Source organism: Lissotriton helveticus, chromosome 6 (assembly GCF_964261635.1).
Source record: "Lissotriton helveticus chromosome 6, aLisHel1.1, whole genome shotgun sequence".
NCBI lineage: Eukaryota > Metazoa > Chordata > Amphibia > Caudata > Salamandridae > Lissotriton > Lissotriton helveticus.
Window position 1 is genome coordinate 400625658 of NC_136067.1, and position 17333 is coordinate 400642990.

Here is a 17333-nt window from a genome sequence, read left to right on the forward strand (position 1 = left end):
GATCTTTTAAAGGCAAAAGTTAATCGGTCGGAGTAAAGATTAGTTAGATCCGGTTCATCTTTAATCAAAGCCCAGTGATGATTGATGATTTTTTTGATTTTCATGGCTGCAGTTGAAAATTTTAAGACACACACTGTCTTTTGTTCAGATGTCTTCAGTTTGGATGTTTATTAACATGTTTATTAACATCCAAACTCAAGACATCTGAACAAAAGACAGTGTGTGTCTTAAAATTTTCAACTGCAGCCATGAAAATCAAAAAAATCATCAATCATCACTGGGCTTTGATTAAAGATGAACCGGATCTAACTAATCTTTACTCCGACCGATTAACTTTTGCCTTTAAAAGATCAAGAAATTTAAAGGAAATGCTAACATCCACTAAATCAACAAAAACCCTACATAAAGGAATGTCTAAATGTTTTAATTGCATACATTGCAACAACGTAATACTAGGCAATACATTCATGCATCCAACCAAAGGCAACAAAATCAATCTGCAATACACAGGTAATTGTGACACTAAAAATGTGATATATGCAATCAAATGCCCATGCGGCAAGACATACGTCGGACAAACAGAAAGGAAAATCAAAACCAGAATTTCAGAACATAAAAGTAATATCAGGACAAAGCAGACAAAATCAGCAGTAGCCAACCATTGGCTAGAACATAGTCATCAAATTTCGCAGCTGAAATGTACCATACTGGAGATACTCCCACAACGATATGACACAGACCCACTGAAACAACGTCTACAGGCGGAATTTTATTGGATTAAAAAATTGAATTCCCTGCAACCCACAGGGATTAATGACAGAATCGAATATTCATGCTTTTTGTGAACTATACACCACATTGGACACCATGAGAGACTCTACGCTACTCTATCAGTAAGATGAAGATCAGAGATAATAATGCATTACCATATACTTTGTGCATGATTTCTAGATTTCACACTGGTGATTGAATCGTTTATCATTTAAGTCTGAACGTGAACTATAAATTCGTTATTATTTACACACACACTTTATTTTTCTATATTTACACAATCACCTCGACATTTTTATTCAATTTAAATCTTCCCCTCTTTCTTCCGAGCTTTAAGCCGCAGACCTCTACTATGTTTATTGAGCGTATCAGTTCCCAAAGGTTTGTTTACCACCGCATAACGTATCACGTGACTATCTAACACCCTATCGTACAGCTTGTCTCAATCGCTACCCGGTCTCCCTGACCGCGAGTTTTTAAACTAAATTTAAGACTGCAGTCTTAATAATGTATGGACTATGGCAGAGAACGCTAGACATATTTCCATCTAGGATTCGGCACTAATGAGTATTTTCGATCGCCACTCGCAGTTTACTTGATCACGTGATCTCGTCACTCCCCTATAACTTAGAACCCTATTGGCTCTCAATTTATTCGAACAGTTCCGAGTTGGGAACCACGAGAACGCCGCGCATTATTTTCTCGGTAAGTCCACGGTATTGCCACTTTCTATCTATACGCTATGGGCGCTAATTTCTAACGGGTACTTGCCTGATTCCATGTGCACTTTAAGAGGATAATCATTCAAGTTTCAGTTACGTTTTCATTACACACATCATGATTTGTTTGTGATTCATATACAGATTGTTTATTGTATATAGCTTATGTGAAGAGCACCTGTATTTGTATATAAATGTATTACATGTACCTAAAAGCTGTAATTACTTTTTAAGTTCGGATACTGAATACTAAGGTCCTGTATGCTTTCATCCTATAGGCCCCTGACGAAGGTTCACCCCGAAATGCATTTGGCGGGCAGGAAATAATGTATGAAATAATACAAAGAAAAAATATTCATGAATGAAATGAATTACCTTGGATATTGATGAAATCGTTCCAAAGGAATAAATAAATACTAATGATCGACACAAGAATGAAGTGAATGTCTTTTTCATAAAAGTTGACCTTATAAAGCAAAAGATTGGTGTAGAAACCAGCTGGTTTCATGTACAACCAGCGCGCCTTACAGTGATGGTTTAATCACATTTTGTCATCATTAAATTTCAAGACCCCACATTTAATTCAGTCAATCATGAGTAGGGTGGGAAGCAGACCAATCCTAACAGAACAGATTAATGTTGTCCCACTAGGATATTTTTTATAAACCTAGCCACCTTGATGGTAGAGTTCATAGTAGGGTGGTAACGATGATAAATCACAGTATTGGATATGGTATACCTATTCACAATCGTTTCAACGCCCTACCCACCTTGGAAGAAGTAGATTGGCAGAAGGGATCGGACAATTATGAAATTAAAACAATGTGTCTGAATAATATATTTGAGAATTCTATGGTTGTTCCAGTCCCTAACATGAGTATTGTGGAAGATGTACTAAAGATTTTTGAGGCTGAGAAATTTATGGGGGGGGGGGCGTTTTCAATAAAAGAGTATTTATTGAACAATCTTCTTTCTCATGCAGAGGAAATGAACTGTTACAATCGTAATACTGGTTGCAAAGTACAATGCGTACAGTACGAAGAGTATTATAAAATAATACTGTAAAAGCATGATATGGTTTCTAAGCCATAAAATACATAGAATACATACATTAATAAATAAGGACTAAAAGTACTCAACTGGTGCTTCTAAAATACGCCTACCCCAGTGTACCTAAACTAGGTCTAGTACAAGGGAAGAAGTAAGTGAGGTGTGGCTTAGTTTCAGTATTCTTTTGCCAAGAATCTAATCCAAGAATTCTCTAAGGGTCTAATCAGCTCCATACCTTGGTTTTAGAGTGAAGGAGGTCTGGTATCTCTCTCAGGACTCGATTTCCCAACAATCCGCTAGGGTAGGTTGGAAACACTGGAGCTGGATTTCTCGGCAAGAGAAAAGACAGCGCCTCTCTCAGTGCGTGTGCTGGAGGGTCGGCTTCCTTCGGCACTTGCTGTAGCAGGGCGTCAAGCAAGTAGATAGTCGAACTGCTCCAAACCACCGTGTGTTTGCCTGGGCAAGTGTGGGTATATATATACCTTGAATGTGCCTAGTTTGACGAAAGGTTGAACATAATACGTCATCAAAGACTCAGTTCTTTGAAAACTCCATGAGTTCTTGGATAAATCAATATTCAAGCAAGGGGAAGTCCCTGACTGCTGAAGGCGGGTTTTCCAAGAAATCGTTGTGGATTTTTGGAACTAGTGGAAGTAGCCATGCCGTTTTTGGACTGCATAGGCTAAGTCTAAATATGGTTATGATTTCTATGCCTATATAAGGATAGGGTGATTTATACCTATATTTGGGCATGAATCGGGAAAATTACACTAGGGTCCTAAATTCATATACAACAAATTGAGCAAGGCCTTAATTTAAATATTATACTGAGTAAATATACTAAAGTCAAAAAGGGAGCCCTGTATTGACATTCGTCGATTTATCATCGGTGTTTGATTGCGTAAGGCACAACAAATTATGGTTGATTTTAGAGGAGCTGGGTGTGGAACCAGTTTTAATTTCCTTTTTAAGAGAGTTATATTTAGGGGCAACGGCCAGGGTACGATTTGGGGTGGGTGGGGAATGCACAGGCTTCCTTAATGTGAGATGTGGTGTGAGGCAAGGCTGCATCCTCGCTCCATTTATTTTTACCTTATATTTAAAGATCTCAAAAAGGTTTTAGTCCAGGAATGTAAAGACCTGCCAGAGGCTGGTAAACGCCCTATCCCCGCATTGTTAGACGCTGATGATGCGGTCCTAATGGCCCGTACAACACTAGGACTTCAAAGAGTTGTAACCAGCTTTGTGAACCTTATGACAGAACGGGGCCTTACTATTGATTCAACCAAAACTTTTACTATGAACTGTGGGGCAGGATGCATTAAGACCAGAACAATTTTTTCCGAGGGAAAACGGATCGAAAGTACTAACATATTTTCCTATTTAGGAATTTTGTTTGACTGTACGGGGTCTTGGGTGCAAGCTGTAAAAACAAGGAGATTATTGTACATAAAAACTCTATCTGCACTCTCGAATTTCAGTAGGAAATTAGGCAGACATCCCACAGTGGAACTATTAAATATTTATAAGGCGAAAAGTGTCACTGTAGCATCATATGGAGCGGGTATATGAGGGTATACTGATGTAAGTTCTTTCGAGGCAGCCGAAAACATATTTCTGAGATTTTTGTTAATGGTCTCCAATGGTACCTCCTCCTTCATATGCCACACAGAATTAGGTTTGTCATATTTGGAAGACACTATAAAAATGGAACCTGTTCTGTTGTAGCATAATATGGACAACAGAAGAAACAAAGTTTAATCGTGGGATCCTAGAAGACTGCGTGGGCTTGGATGGAGTGGCAAACATTAGTTGGCTGTCCTATGTTAAAATGGTTTTATACAATTTAGGCCATCGAGAAATTTATGATGATCCGCCCACTATGGCAAGGTTCTCTAGGAAAGATCTCAAGAATGAATGTTTAAGCTATCTGATCGAACAGAGACTTAGTGCTGAAATGAGTAAAGTTACGGTACAGCACATAACCTTACATTAACAACCTTTAAAATGCAGCCGTATCTATGCCTTATAACTAATGATTATGATAGTTTTTTATTGATGCGCTTCCGCATGGGGACTCTGTATAGATCATTACGTTTTCCAACCATTATTGACTGGTCAAAACAGCTATGTAAATGCCCGTGCGACGACATTTCTAATCAGTCCACCATACACTGTCCTATTTTTCTGTACATTTTACTCCGTACAGAGAAAAATGTGGATCATGCCAGTTTTAAAAACACTTGGCATAAGGTCTTGTCGCCCAGCTTTTGTAGCTCTCCAACAATTAGATACAGAATACGTTGTAGCCTCTGTTACCATTTAAAAAAAAAATGTTTTTAAATATAGGAAACGATTGTGATGTGATAATTACGACAATTTTGCTGTGTAGGCAGAACCTTGTTAATTGGTGTAAATATTCATACTTGCCCGTATATTTTAATAATGTTTTTATTATGTGCTTTTATGGTTATTTATATGTAACCGAATAAAGTATTATTGACGTGACTTGACTCAAGCCAATGAAAAATGTGGGAGAAGAGTGGGCAGAGCTTCAATTCCCTACCTAAATACAGCGTGGCTCACAGAGCAGCGCTGCCCAGACTCAACCTAAAAAGGAAGACTGATGTCCCAGGGAATTTCTGCTTGACAAGCCTGCTTGATGTTGGTGCAAAATTGTACACTAAGGCTATTCTCATTTCACTTAAGAACTGGATTGAGTGCAATGATATTATCCCAATGGGACAAGTAGGCTTCAAGCAAGGGCATTCAATGGTTGATCACTGCTTTAGCTTGTGGTCCCTGGTGCAGAAGGCTAGGGAAACAACGGGGAATCTGTTTTATTGTTTGACGATTTTAGCCCAGCCTTTGACCTTGAGGATCAGACTACTGTGTGGGAGAAGGTACGACAACAGGCAATTCCTACCAGCCTGCTAGCAATTCTACAAGTACTACACTCACAGAATTGGGGGGAAGTTGAGCTTGACTTAAATGGGGCCTTGTCAAAAAGAATACCCTTGCCAAATGGGCTGAGGCAGGACTGCATCCTGGCCACTTCATTGTTTTTTTGTTCCTTGCGGATCTCCCCGGAGTGCTTGCGTCCACCAATTCTTTCTCGATGAATATTGGTTGCAGGCCCATATCGTTCCTCTTCTAAGCAGATGCCATGGTCATTTTAGACATGAAGCAAGGAGGCAATAGATGTTATTGAATAGATTTCACAACTATTGTGAGGACAATGAACTCAAAGTTGACCTGGAGAAAACTAAAATAATTGGGAATAACTCAATAGTGGCATTTGGGCAATAGGGTGGTGGAGGTGGTATCCTTTTACAAATATCTAGGAATTAACAAAAAACTGGGCCCTACACAAAGAAACTGTGGCAACGTGGTCAGCTTCAACTATAGTCCTCGTTCGTTTTAAGAACACCATTGATGGACCCTCTTGCCCCCACTTCTAACAGCCGATAACATGATGGTTCCCTCACAATGCCTATATGGACCGATCTATTGACCCTAAGCATGGAGGCAAGCTGGGAGAAGTGCAAGGTTAAATGTTTGAAAATTGTGGGGTATACCAAAAAGTGCAATGGGCCCAACAAAAGACTGGAAGGCGATCTGCAGGCTTGGGATTTCCTGGCCTATAAATCAACCTTGCGATTCTGGAACAGACTCTGGTTCTCAGAGGTTCAAAAGTTATCAGTTTTCTTATGCAAATAAAATTGTGAGGACTGAGCTAAAATGGACGGGTCAGGCCAGGAATAGATTAGGAAAAATCACTTTTGCTTTATAAATGAAGAAACTTAAGATGACTAAGGCCTCACACCTTTCTAAAGTGAATTAAAAGAGACCTGTAGAAGAGCAGCAAAGATGTGTGATGTAGTTTATGTAAGGAATAAACCTTCAGTAAATTATATGATGGAATCCTGGGATAATCAGAGGGAGTTCCTGTATATATCTGCATTGCCAGGTGTCTAGCTATGACTATCATTATTACAATTACGGGTTGCTTTAAATGTTCGGTATCTAAGGTCCAAGAAACATAATGAACTTTTGGATACTAAGAATAATTGGTCGTGTGGATTGAGGTATCAAAATGTAACGTTAATTTTTTATAAGACTGTATTCATTTGTACTTTTGGTGAATATGGAATTTTTAGATGTAGCATGTGCCTAAGCAAAATGTTTCAAAATAAGTCTGGGCTAGAAATGTGATGATTGTAGATTTTAGACCCTTTAGATGAGCTGATGTCTCATCCTAGGGACTGTGTGTTAGAAGGGAAATATAGAGCTTGGTTACAATGTGATTCGGAAAGCCTCCAACTGCAGGTCGGAGGCTTTCCAACTCATCTTGTAGGTTTCACTTTCAAACGCCACATTACAATGCCGGCGGTCGAAAGTGAAACTAGCTGGTCATTCCAACTGGATTCTGACAGGCTCAAGGACCTCGTCGGCCAATCAGAGGCCCCACCGTAATCCCTGAGGATGGTGCTTCCGCCGTCGGGATTACAATGTCGGTTTCCGACATGCTGTCCATGTTGGGCTATCAGACATGGAAAGCCGGTCAGAAAGTGACTTCTTACTGCAGCCTCCAGTTGGGGCTGAAAGCAACTATGGTTAATCCCTGCACCACGTGGGAAGCTCTGTGAGGGACCTGTTATGTGGTCCAGGGTTTAAAAGAAACTCCCATTTCTCTATGGGAGCTTGTGCTATAGCCAGTTTATAGCCGCAACACAAGATCCCATCGAGTAATGGAAGTATGCGACAGGACCATATGCGTTTGCCTTGTAATAGCGGTATCGTACAGATGATCAGAGGTAATTTGGTCCCGAGTCCGCAAGAGTGTCGGGCGGACATATATCCACCTGACATTATAGTCAGTCCCATAGTGTTACACGTGCACTTTGGGTTCACTGTTCAAAGTGGACCCTGTAGGATCCTTTGAGAAGGCTGAGCTTGGATCTCAGAATGGATTGGGGTGGTAGGGTTGGGGTCAAAAGGTATTTCATGCGCATTACATGTATTTATTGTTTTAAAGACAATTGTCTAAAAATTGACCCCTTCCATGCTCATGACGGAAAAGTTCCGTCATGAGCACACGCTCAAGTGTGCTCATGATGGAACCATTCCATCATGAGCACACTTTCCAAAACATGAGGTATCATTTTACTCAGGAGACTGAGGGGAACGCTGTGGGGTAGGACATTTGTGCCTGCATGGTGATTCCACAAAAAATTATGTGGAAAATGTGTTTTTTTGCAACTAAATTTGAGGTTTGCAGGGGATTATGGGTAAGAAAACAGGGGTTCCAAGCAAGCCAAACCTTGCTGGACAACCCCGGGTGTCTAGAATTCATAAATGTGTGGGTTTGGTAGGTTTCCCAAGATGGCCGCAGAGCCCGGGGCCAATAACACAGCCCCTTGCAAACCCAGGTTGTTTTGTGATAGGTTATTTTAATGTCCCCTCAATATGTTTTTGGCCCTTGCCTGTCGCGGGTGCTTGACCCACCCACAAGGGTGAGGTACCATTTTTATCAGGAGACTTTGGGGAATGCAGCGTGGGTGGAATGTTGTGGATCCTCGGGATTCCAGAACTTTCTGCCACAGAAATGTGAGGAAAATGTGGGTTTTTTGACAAAGTTTGCGGTTTGCAAGGGATTCTGGGTAACAGAACCTGGTGACAGCCAGTCAAGTCACCCCAACCTGGATTCCCCTGGGTGTCTAGTTTCAACAAATGTATAGGTTTACTAGGTTTCCTTAGGTGATGGCAGAGCTAGGGTTCAAAATCTACAGCTAGGCACTTTGCAAAAAAGGGTCAGTTTTCAATATGAAAATGTGGTGTGTCCACTTTGTGTTTTGGGCCGTTTCCTGTTGCGGGTACTAGGCCTACTCCCACAAGTGAGGTACCATTTTTCTTGAAAGACTTTGGGGAATGCGGGGGAGGTAGAATGTTGTGGTTCCACGCAGATTCCAGAACTTTCTACCACAGAAATGTGAGGAAAATGTGGGTTTTTTGACAAAGTGCCAAAGAGAGCCAGACAAGTCACCCCATCCTAGATTCCCCTGGGTGTCTAGTTTTCAAAATGCATATGTTTTCTAGGTTTCCCTAGGTGCCGGCAGAGCTAGGGTTCAAAATCTACCGCTAGACACTTTGCAAAAAAAAAGGGTCAGTTTTCACTGTAAAAATGAAGTGTGTCCACGTTGCGTTGCGAAATATATAGATGTCTTTTATCCCGATTTTCACTATATATATTTTCTCAAATTAATTGCTATATACAGGGTACAGAATAAACAAGCATTTGCAATGCAATAGGTCTCGCAATAGGAAAGTTTGAGCTGTTGGTGTGTAAAATGTAAAAAAAAATTAATTTTTGTTTGTTTTTCAAAATATAAAAGTATTAATTTTGTTATTAGAAATGCCAATAGTTATAAAGTTAGCAAATGTTACATCTATAGCATTAGTAAAGGTGCATGTTTAGTTTTCCCCTGTCTTACATGTATTGATCTGACAAATCACAATGTTTTAACAAGAACAGAAGTGAAAACATTTAACATCTTTTTATGACATTTGTAATAAAGCTTGAAACATTGACAGAAAATATTTGAACCAGTTGTTGTTGAATGGTTGCACAGATTGATGCTGTGGTGGCGCTGAGTGATGTTGTTTTGGGGACAAGTGATGCTGTGGCATTCAGTGATGCTGTTGTAGCGCATAGTGGTGTTGTGGTGCCCCTGAGTGATGCTGTAGTGGTGCTGAGTGGTGCTGTGGTGGTGCTCAGTGGTGCTGTTGTGGAAGTGTGCACTGCCGGCTGGTGGTATGTGTGCCTGGTGGAAGCGTGCACTGACGGCTGGTGGTGTGTGTGCCTGGTGAAAGCGTGCACTGATGCTGGTGGTGTGTGCCTGGTGAAAGCGTGCACCGACAGCTGGTGGTGTGTGTGTGACAGGTGAAAGCGTGCACTGATGGCTGGTTGTGTGTGTGTGCCTGGTGAAAGCGTGCACTGACGTCTGGTGGTGTGTGCCTGGTGGAAGTGTGCACTGACAGCTGGTGGTGTTTGTGCCCGGCGAAAGCATGCACTGATGGCTGGTGGTGTGTGTGTGGCTGGTGAAAGCGTGCACTGATGGCTGGTGGTGTGTGTGTGTGGCTGGTGAAAGCGTGCACTGATGGCTGGTGGTGGTGTGTGTGCCTGGTGAAAGCGTGCACTGACGGCTGGTGGTGTGTGCCTGGTGGAAGCGTGCACTGACGGCTGGTGTTGTTTGTGCCCGGTGAAAGTGTGCACTGACAGCTGGTGGTGTTTGTGCCCGGTGAAAGCATGCACTGACGACTGATGGTGTCTGTGCCTGGTGAAACTGTGCACTGACGGTGTGGTTGTGTGTGTGGTTGTATGTGTGGTTGTGCTTGTGTGTGTGGTTGAGTGTGGTTGTGTGTGGTTGTGTGTATGGTTGTGTGTGTGGTTGTGTGTGTGGTTGTGTGTGTGGTTGGGGGTGTGGTTGTGTGTGGTTGTGGGTGTAGTTGTGCGTGTGGTTGTGCGTGGGGTTGTGTGTGTGGTTGTGTGTGTGTGGTTGTGTGTGGTTGTGGTTGTGTGTGTTGTGCTTGTGGTTGTGTGTGTGGTTGTGTGTGTGTGGTTGTGTGTGTGTGCTTGTGTTTGTGTGGTTGTGTGTGGTTGTGTGTGGTTGTGTGTGTTTGTGTTGTTGTGTGTGTGTGTGTGGTTGTGTATGTGGTTGTGTGAGTGGTTGTGTGTGTGTGTGGTTGTGTGTGTGTGTGGTTGTGTGTGTGGTTGTGTGTGTGTTTATAAAGACGTTTTAGCTTTCAGAAGTAAGCAGCTCCAAGGCAGAACGAGAGCACAAGATGACTATATATTCAAGCTACTTTCACCCGATGTTAAAGATCGGGGCCTTTGAGAGTCAGCATTTTTAATGATCGGTATGCTATGATAACAGTGGCAGGCAGTGGTAGGATGCACCAAAATCGATTCGCCAACGCCACAATTGTAAGGCAATTTAAAAATCCAAAAAGACAGTAAAGCTATTATACAATTATGCTTACATTTACCAGTGTATTTTCCATTTCTTGACATCAATGCATGTGTTGCGGTGGGCAGCAGCGGTCCTGCAGAATGGATTGCTTGCATGTATTTGCTGTTGGCCATATTAAGTGTGTCGTAAGTCACTCGGGTGCCTTTGTGTTACCAGAAGCCATTACGATCTACGCACTACGATCGCTGGGTGTGGTGGGCACTGGCAATTTCCTCGGCTCACCTTTGGGTCGTATTACCACCCATCGCTGATGCTCAGTGGCGTGAGTAGGTGTGTGCACTGGGAAGACGAGGCAGGGACGCGCTTCTGGCACATTACTGCACAAGAGAAACTAGGGTATGCACCATTGAAGCGCTGTGAAGATATACCCCGGAAGTCCACTCCCGCCCCGACATTAGGACTCTGGCTGAGTGGGCGGCTGTCAAAACGGTAATGTAGAGAACACTGTCTGTGCAGCAGGGGGTGGCGCCCCAGCAGAATGCGTGGAATGTTTACATCGATAAACTGCAGGCTAAAGCACACGAGAGACTCCCGGAGAGTTAGCTTGGTGACAGTACGGAGTGCTAGCAGAAATGAACAGCACAAGCAATATGGCCGTATACAATGCAGCGATCGTAGTGCGTAGCGTATGCCACTCTTGTGTACATGCTGGAGCAACAGGTCAGCAGTTTCAGTGGGTGATGGGTAAAGCACTCACTTGGATATAGCCTTTCTCTTTACGTAATGTGACTTCGTGCGAGTTAAACTAACAGCACTTAGCAGCAGAATAAGGGTGGCAGAATAATCCTGTTTAGAAAGTCTTAAGGGCATTCTTGTTTAAAATCAAGGTAATTGAGTAACATTTCGTCAAACAAGACATGCATGGGAAGTGGGGGGCGGCTGGGAAACTGAAAGAACGGCCGGTCGGCCGGCCATGAATAATTTTGGGAGGAGAAGCCGCACGGGCACGGCTGGCCGGCCGGCCATGAATAATTAGGGGAGAAGAAGCTGCAGAGCGCACGCTGGGAGAAGCCCTTTGATGTGGTGTCACGGCCTGGTGGCCATGAACAAATGCAAGAATAGAGAACAAATGGGAGGGGTGGGTGGAGTGCACGCGCATTGTGAGAGGGGGAGCAGGATGTGAGCCTGAGAGTGGCTGAAGCAACATTGGAGCGCAGAAGTAAATGGGTACCAGAAGCTAGAGAACAATATAGATGGTGCAGGGAGAGCAAACATGCAATAGCAAGGTGGAGCTTGAGAAGGACGCAGACATGAAAGCAGCGTGGGTTGGGGGAGCACACTAGGGAGAGCGCATCATGGAAGGGCGCAGGGGAGAGCCACACGGGCGAGACAAGGCAGGGAGGAAGAGAAGCATTACCTGGTAGGCAGATGAAGAAAACGTGCGCTTTGGCGAGCTAAAACAAACAGAAACATGCACTGGAATATTGTGCAAAGCATCGCACACTGTCAAAAAATAACCACGGTGCACATTATGTGGTGGGGCAAGCTCGTATGTGGTGTGCGAGGCGGGCAGAAAGGACGGCCGTGGGAGGTGGGAGGGGGAGAGATGCTGATGTTAGATTAGCTGTGGAGCGGATCTCTTTCAAGTAGCTCACGGCCTCGAGGCCGTGAAAGTTAAAGCAATTAGGGGGAGGTGGGAGGGAGGCTGATAGGCAGAAGGCTCGGGCAAGGGGAGAGCCACACGGGCGAGACAAGGCAGGGAGGAAGAGAAGCATTACTAGGTAGGCAGATGAAGAAAACATGCGCTTTTGGCGAGCTAAAACAAAAAGAAACATGCACTGGAATATTGTGCAAAGCATTGCACACTGTCAAAAAATAACAACGGTGCACATTATGTGGTGGGGCAAGCTCGTATGTGGTGTGCGAGGCGGGCAGAAAGGACGGCCATGGGAGGTGGGAGGGGGAGAGATGCTGATGTCAGATTAGCTGCGGAGCGGATCTCTTTCAAGTAGCTCACGGCCTCGAGGCCGTGAAAGTTAAAGCAATTATGGGGGAGGGGGGAGGGAGGCTGGTAGGCAGAAGGCTCTGGCAAGCTCGTGCACGAGGACGTGCACTTCTCGAAATCCGTTTTTTGGGAGCCTTTTGAGAGCCTTGGGTTTAAGTGGTGGTTTAGCTGCATTAGACTCGCATACTCATTCCTGCGGAATGTTGTAGGCGAGACCTAAAAACCATTGCAAGATGCTGTTCAGTTATTGTCTCTGAGTTTGTCGGGTTCTTTGTGAACCCGCAAGTCCAATATATCCCCACGACCAAAAAGGCCCAGGAGATGGAACGGGATATTGCTTTCAAACATCTGTCATAATTAGAAGAAGTTACAGGTGAAAACGTTGGCACAAATGGCTGTTTTTTTAACAAATTTTCAGTTTTTCCTATTTTCAACTGTTAGTTTCTATAAAGAAACCTTGAATGATCTACACAAATGACCCCTTGCTGAATTTAGAATTGTATCTAATTTTCTAAAATGTATAGCTTTCCAGGATCCATTATTGCTTTCATACCCATTTCTACCATTACCTGGAAGAAGGTTGAACACACAAAAAATAGCAAAAATCTATGTCCCAGTAAAATGGCAAAACTGTGTAAACAAGCATTTGGCATAGCCATTAGGTCTCACCTTTGGGACCTTATAAGTGTTTAGCCATGATGTTGTTGCACCAAGGATATTGTGCTGCATAACTAAATACTTATAAGGTCCCGAAAGCGAGACCTATTGGCTATGCCAATGCTTGTTTTTTTGTGCGATGAATGCGCGTGTGCAAGTAGTGTTAGAGTTCAGCACACTAGCGTGCGGCAGGGACTGACTGGGAGGAAAGAGTTTACAACGGGGTACTTCAGCATGTGTAAATTTGCCGAGCCTTTAAAAGCAGCTGTGCAAAGAATCCTCTGCAAGACAAATTTAAATGATGTGGGGAATTGCTCTAGCTTTAGTTCAAAGAGGGGGGGGGGTGCACTGTTGCATTTAAATAAAAATATTTTTTATTTAGTGGAGATGAGGCCTAACGGTCTGAGTTCGAATGGGGAACCAGGTTATAGTTCTGGTGTGGGTTTAACAATCTGTGAGAATTACATCATCTCCCCGTGTTTTCCACAAATACAGATCTAGTGTAATGTATAATTGGGTGCTCATGAAAAGTGCTCCGAAGCCTTTGGGGCACGTTCGCGCTATATAAAACGGTAAAAAATACATTAAAAAAACTCACAAAATCGCATCGAGGCTGAAGAATGCCAAGCTGCCTTGTATAGTAAATATAGCGGGTTTCCATTTTGGCAAATTCTTGGAGGATGTGGGCGAAGTACAGAGATTCCTGGTCTGCTCTGGAAATATGTAGCTTTGACAAAACATTAATGGCCCCAAACTTCGTGCCTGATTTTATATCTTGGAAGCACTGATCTATTTCCGTTTCGATTTTAATTTTCTGCCTTCTCTGAATAACTTTTCGCGAGATTGTATACCAGTGCTGTCTTAATGTAAAGTGTTAAGGATTTGCAGAGTTGAGAGCAGTTATATTAGCTCTAACAGCAGAACAGTCAAACCATTGAAACCAATGAGAAACAAAATTAAAATGTTTCCAAAAGCAGAAATATTCCTAAAGTAGAGTACGTGCCGACTGTATATTTTGTGTGTGAATGCTTGGGGAACAGGGCGGTTTTGGTTCTTTAGGTCTGGTGATACTGACCCTGGGGAATTCCTGTGGGGCCCCAGCCATCCCAGCATGGAGGAAGTAACATGTTGCTGTTAATATTGACTTGACATGACATTGTGCCTTACTTAGAAGTCTGGGCTCGTGCACACGTTTGCCCGGTGTCAATAAGAAGCACAAAGTTGTCTTTGAAGCAGCATAGCTCGACCTGCTGCTTCTTCACAAAGAAGGCAGTGAAGCCTCGGATTGCACAGCGCCCGCCATGTTTAAACGATAAATGTAACTTCATGTTTAAGCCACACATACTATGACCTTTGCTCTCACTCCCTGAGTGACCTCTGACCCCTGAGTAATAAAATATGCATACTTGGATAACTATCGCAAAGAATTCACTGCCATAGCCCCACCCCCCTTTCCGTCCCCACCCACGACCCCGAATTCACCAGAGGGCAGTCGTTTAGCAATAAATCATTTTACTTTTTCCACATCATCCTGAGTCAACAGTTAATGATGACTTTTCTGTGTTTACTGTCTATGCCTGTGGTTGTTACAGTTAAAAATTGTAGTTTTAGCCTGGCTGTAATTGCATATTTTATCACCTGTGTTGTGTTTTAAATTTGTAGTTTTCCCTGTCCATTATTGCCTTCATTTTGTGTGTTGAATTGTGGGATTTGCAGTCCAACCTCTGTAGTTTGTCCCTCTCATTCCCTCCAAATTTCTCCTTTGCTCTGTGCTTAGGCCTGTGTGCTCAAACAGTGCACCCCAGCCACCATTTTGTGTTCACAAGCCAGTGAGGCCAGCCCCCTGCCCCCCCCCCCAGCAACAGGGATTTTCTACATCAGAGGGTGCTTCTGTGAGCTGTTTAAACTGTATTTACTGGGGCCTGTGCACTTCGTTTTCTGGCCAGCAGGGGGAGTAAAGCTTTATTCAAATAGTCTTGTTAGATTTCGAGTTAGTGAAGCCTTTACCTGCAGAAGTCCAAAGTTGCGGATTGAGCCTGTCTGTCTCCTAGGAGACTCTGAACAGGAGCAAGCAGCTTCCAACTTCCTGGCCAGCAAACCTTGTCTGAGGTTGCTGGGACCTTATATGGTGTGCTACTGGTTGGCACATGTGTACACTGATTGGTGGTTGTATCTGGTTTTACTATTGGGTTAGGGTTAATGTCCTCATTGGTTGGGTATTTGAGGGTTCTGATTGGTTTCTCGGTCAGTGATTCAATCATTGCAGGGTTGGGACTAGGGCTAGGGTTAGGATTTCTATTGGAAGTAGGGAATAGGGCTTCCTATGTTATTGGTTGTTGAGAGTAGGGTGGGACTAGGGCTAGGGTTAGACCTTTAATTGGAAGTAGCTGTTTAGGGCTTCTGGGTTGTTGGACCAGTGGTGGGACTAAGAGTAGGGTTAGGCTTTCTATTGGAAGTAGGGACTAGGGCTACCTGTACCATTGGCTGCTTGGACTTGGGTTGGGACTAGTGGTGGGGCTAAGGCCTTTACTGGACGTAGAGATCAGGGTTTTTGAACTGATTGGGTGCTTGGACTAGGGTTAAGATTGGCTGCAAGGTCCTGGTCTCCTATTGGTTCTAGATGTTAGGGCTAGTGTTGTGATTGGATAGTGTTAGGGCTAGGGTTCCCATTGGCTGAAGGGGTCACCTGATTACTAAGGCTACAAAAAAGGCCAGGCTTAGGGCGTCTCAGCCCGGGCGTCGAGGCGAAGGGCATAGAAGACAAGGGTAGTTGCCTGTTTGAGACTGTTAAGGGAGGAGAAGACAAGGGTAGTTGCCTGTTTGGGCCTGTTAAGGGCAGAGAGGACAAGGGTAGTTGCCTGTTTGAGCCTGGTCGAGACTGGTCGGTACTAGGGCCAGAAATGCTGCCCTTTTTCTCATTTAACAATACCCAGCCCACACCATTCACATCCACTCTTTTATCCCTCCACTATCCTTTTTCAATCAAAATTAATAGACTAACATGTTCACTTCTCAAATTCCATATTCCATATTCAACTATACTAATATACTGCCCAAATAACTGAATAACATATCTACTACTCAAATTACTTCATATTTATACTATACTAATTTTCAACACTAATCCTTTATGGGTTCCGGAGTGGCGTGCTACTCGCCAGAAAAGCGCTTCAACACCCATCAGGGGTAACAAATGCTATATGAATGCAAATCTTTCTTCCCCTTTTATCCATCTTCTATCCTTCTCACTCCAAGTAACAGACTAATATCCACCACTGAAATTACCTCATATTTCACCATATTAATTCACCACTAATCCTTTATAGGCTCCCTGAATAGCATGCACCAACAAGCGAGCGATAAATAAATACAAACCTTTGTCCTACTCTATCCTTCTGCTATTATTCCAAATCCAAATAACTGTCTAACCTATCCACCACTTAAAATGTACTTGCATGTTTCACTATACTAATTCAACACTAATCCTCTATGGGTCCCGGAGTAGCGTGCTACCCGCCGAAAAAGCGCTTTGACGCCTCGTCAGGGGTAGTAAGCGCTATATAAATGCAATTACAATACAATACAATACATTTTTTAGTGCTAAACAGCAGTGCAGAAGGCAATGAATAAACAAGTTTGTGCTGCAGAGGAAGTCCGTAGAGACGCATACACGAAATACAACCAGAAATAGCAAGAATAGGAGATGATAAAAACTGAAGTCAATTTACCAAAATGCCATGGGTTGCGGAAATGTCATCGCTGCCATCTGACCCCTAAATGACATCAACGGAAGTGACATCACATGACCTGTAAACCGATCGTGTAATTGGAAACAACACTATGAGACCATTTACTATGCTGAATTCATAGCAAGTTATATTACGGAGATGGATGAAAAATTCAAAATAATCCTCGTAATTTGGTAGGGATAAATTAAAAACCCCAAACACATAAACAATTCCCCAAACCTTACTAAAACTGCTATTACTGGTGTTGTGAAGGCCTGATAACGCACTCGGGTACAGTGCTACAGGGAAACAACAGCTTTTATTTTTGTTTGTACTGTTTACATGGTGTGATGACATAAATATCCATCAGTGAGGCTTCAATGAGATGTGCAGTGCATACCATCTTTGACAGCTTATTACATGAGACAAG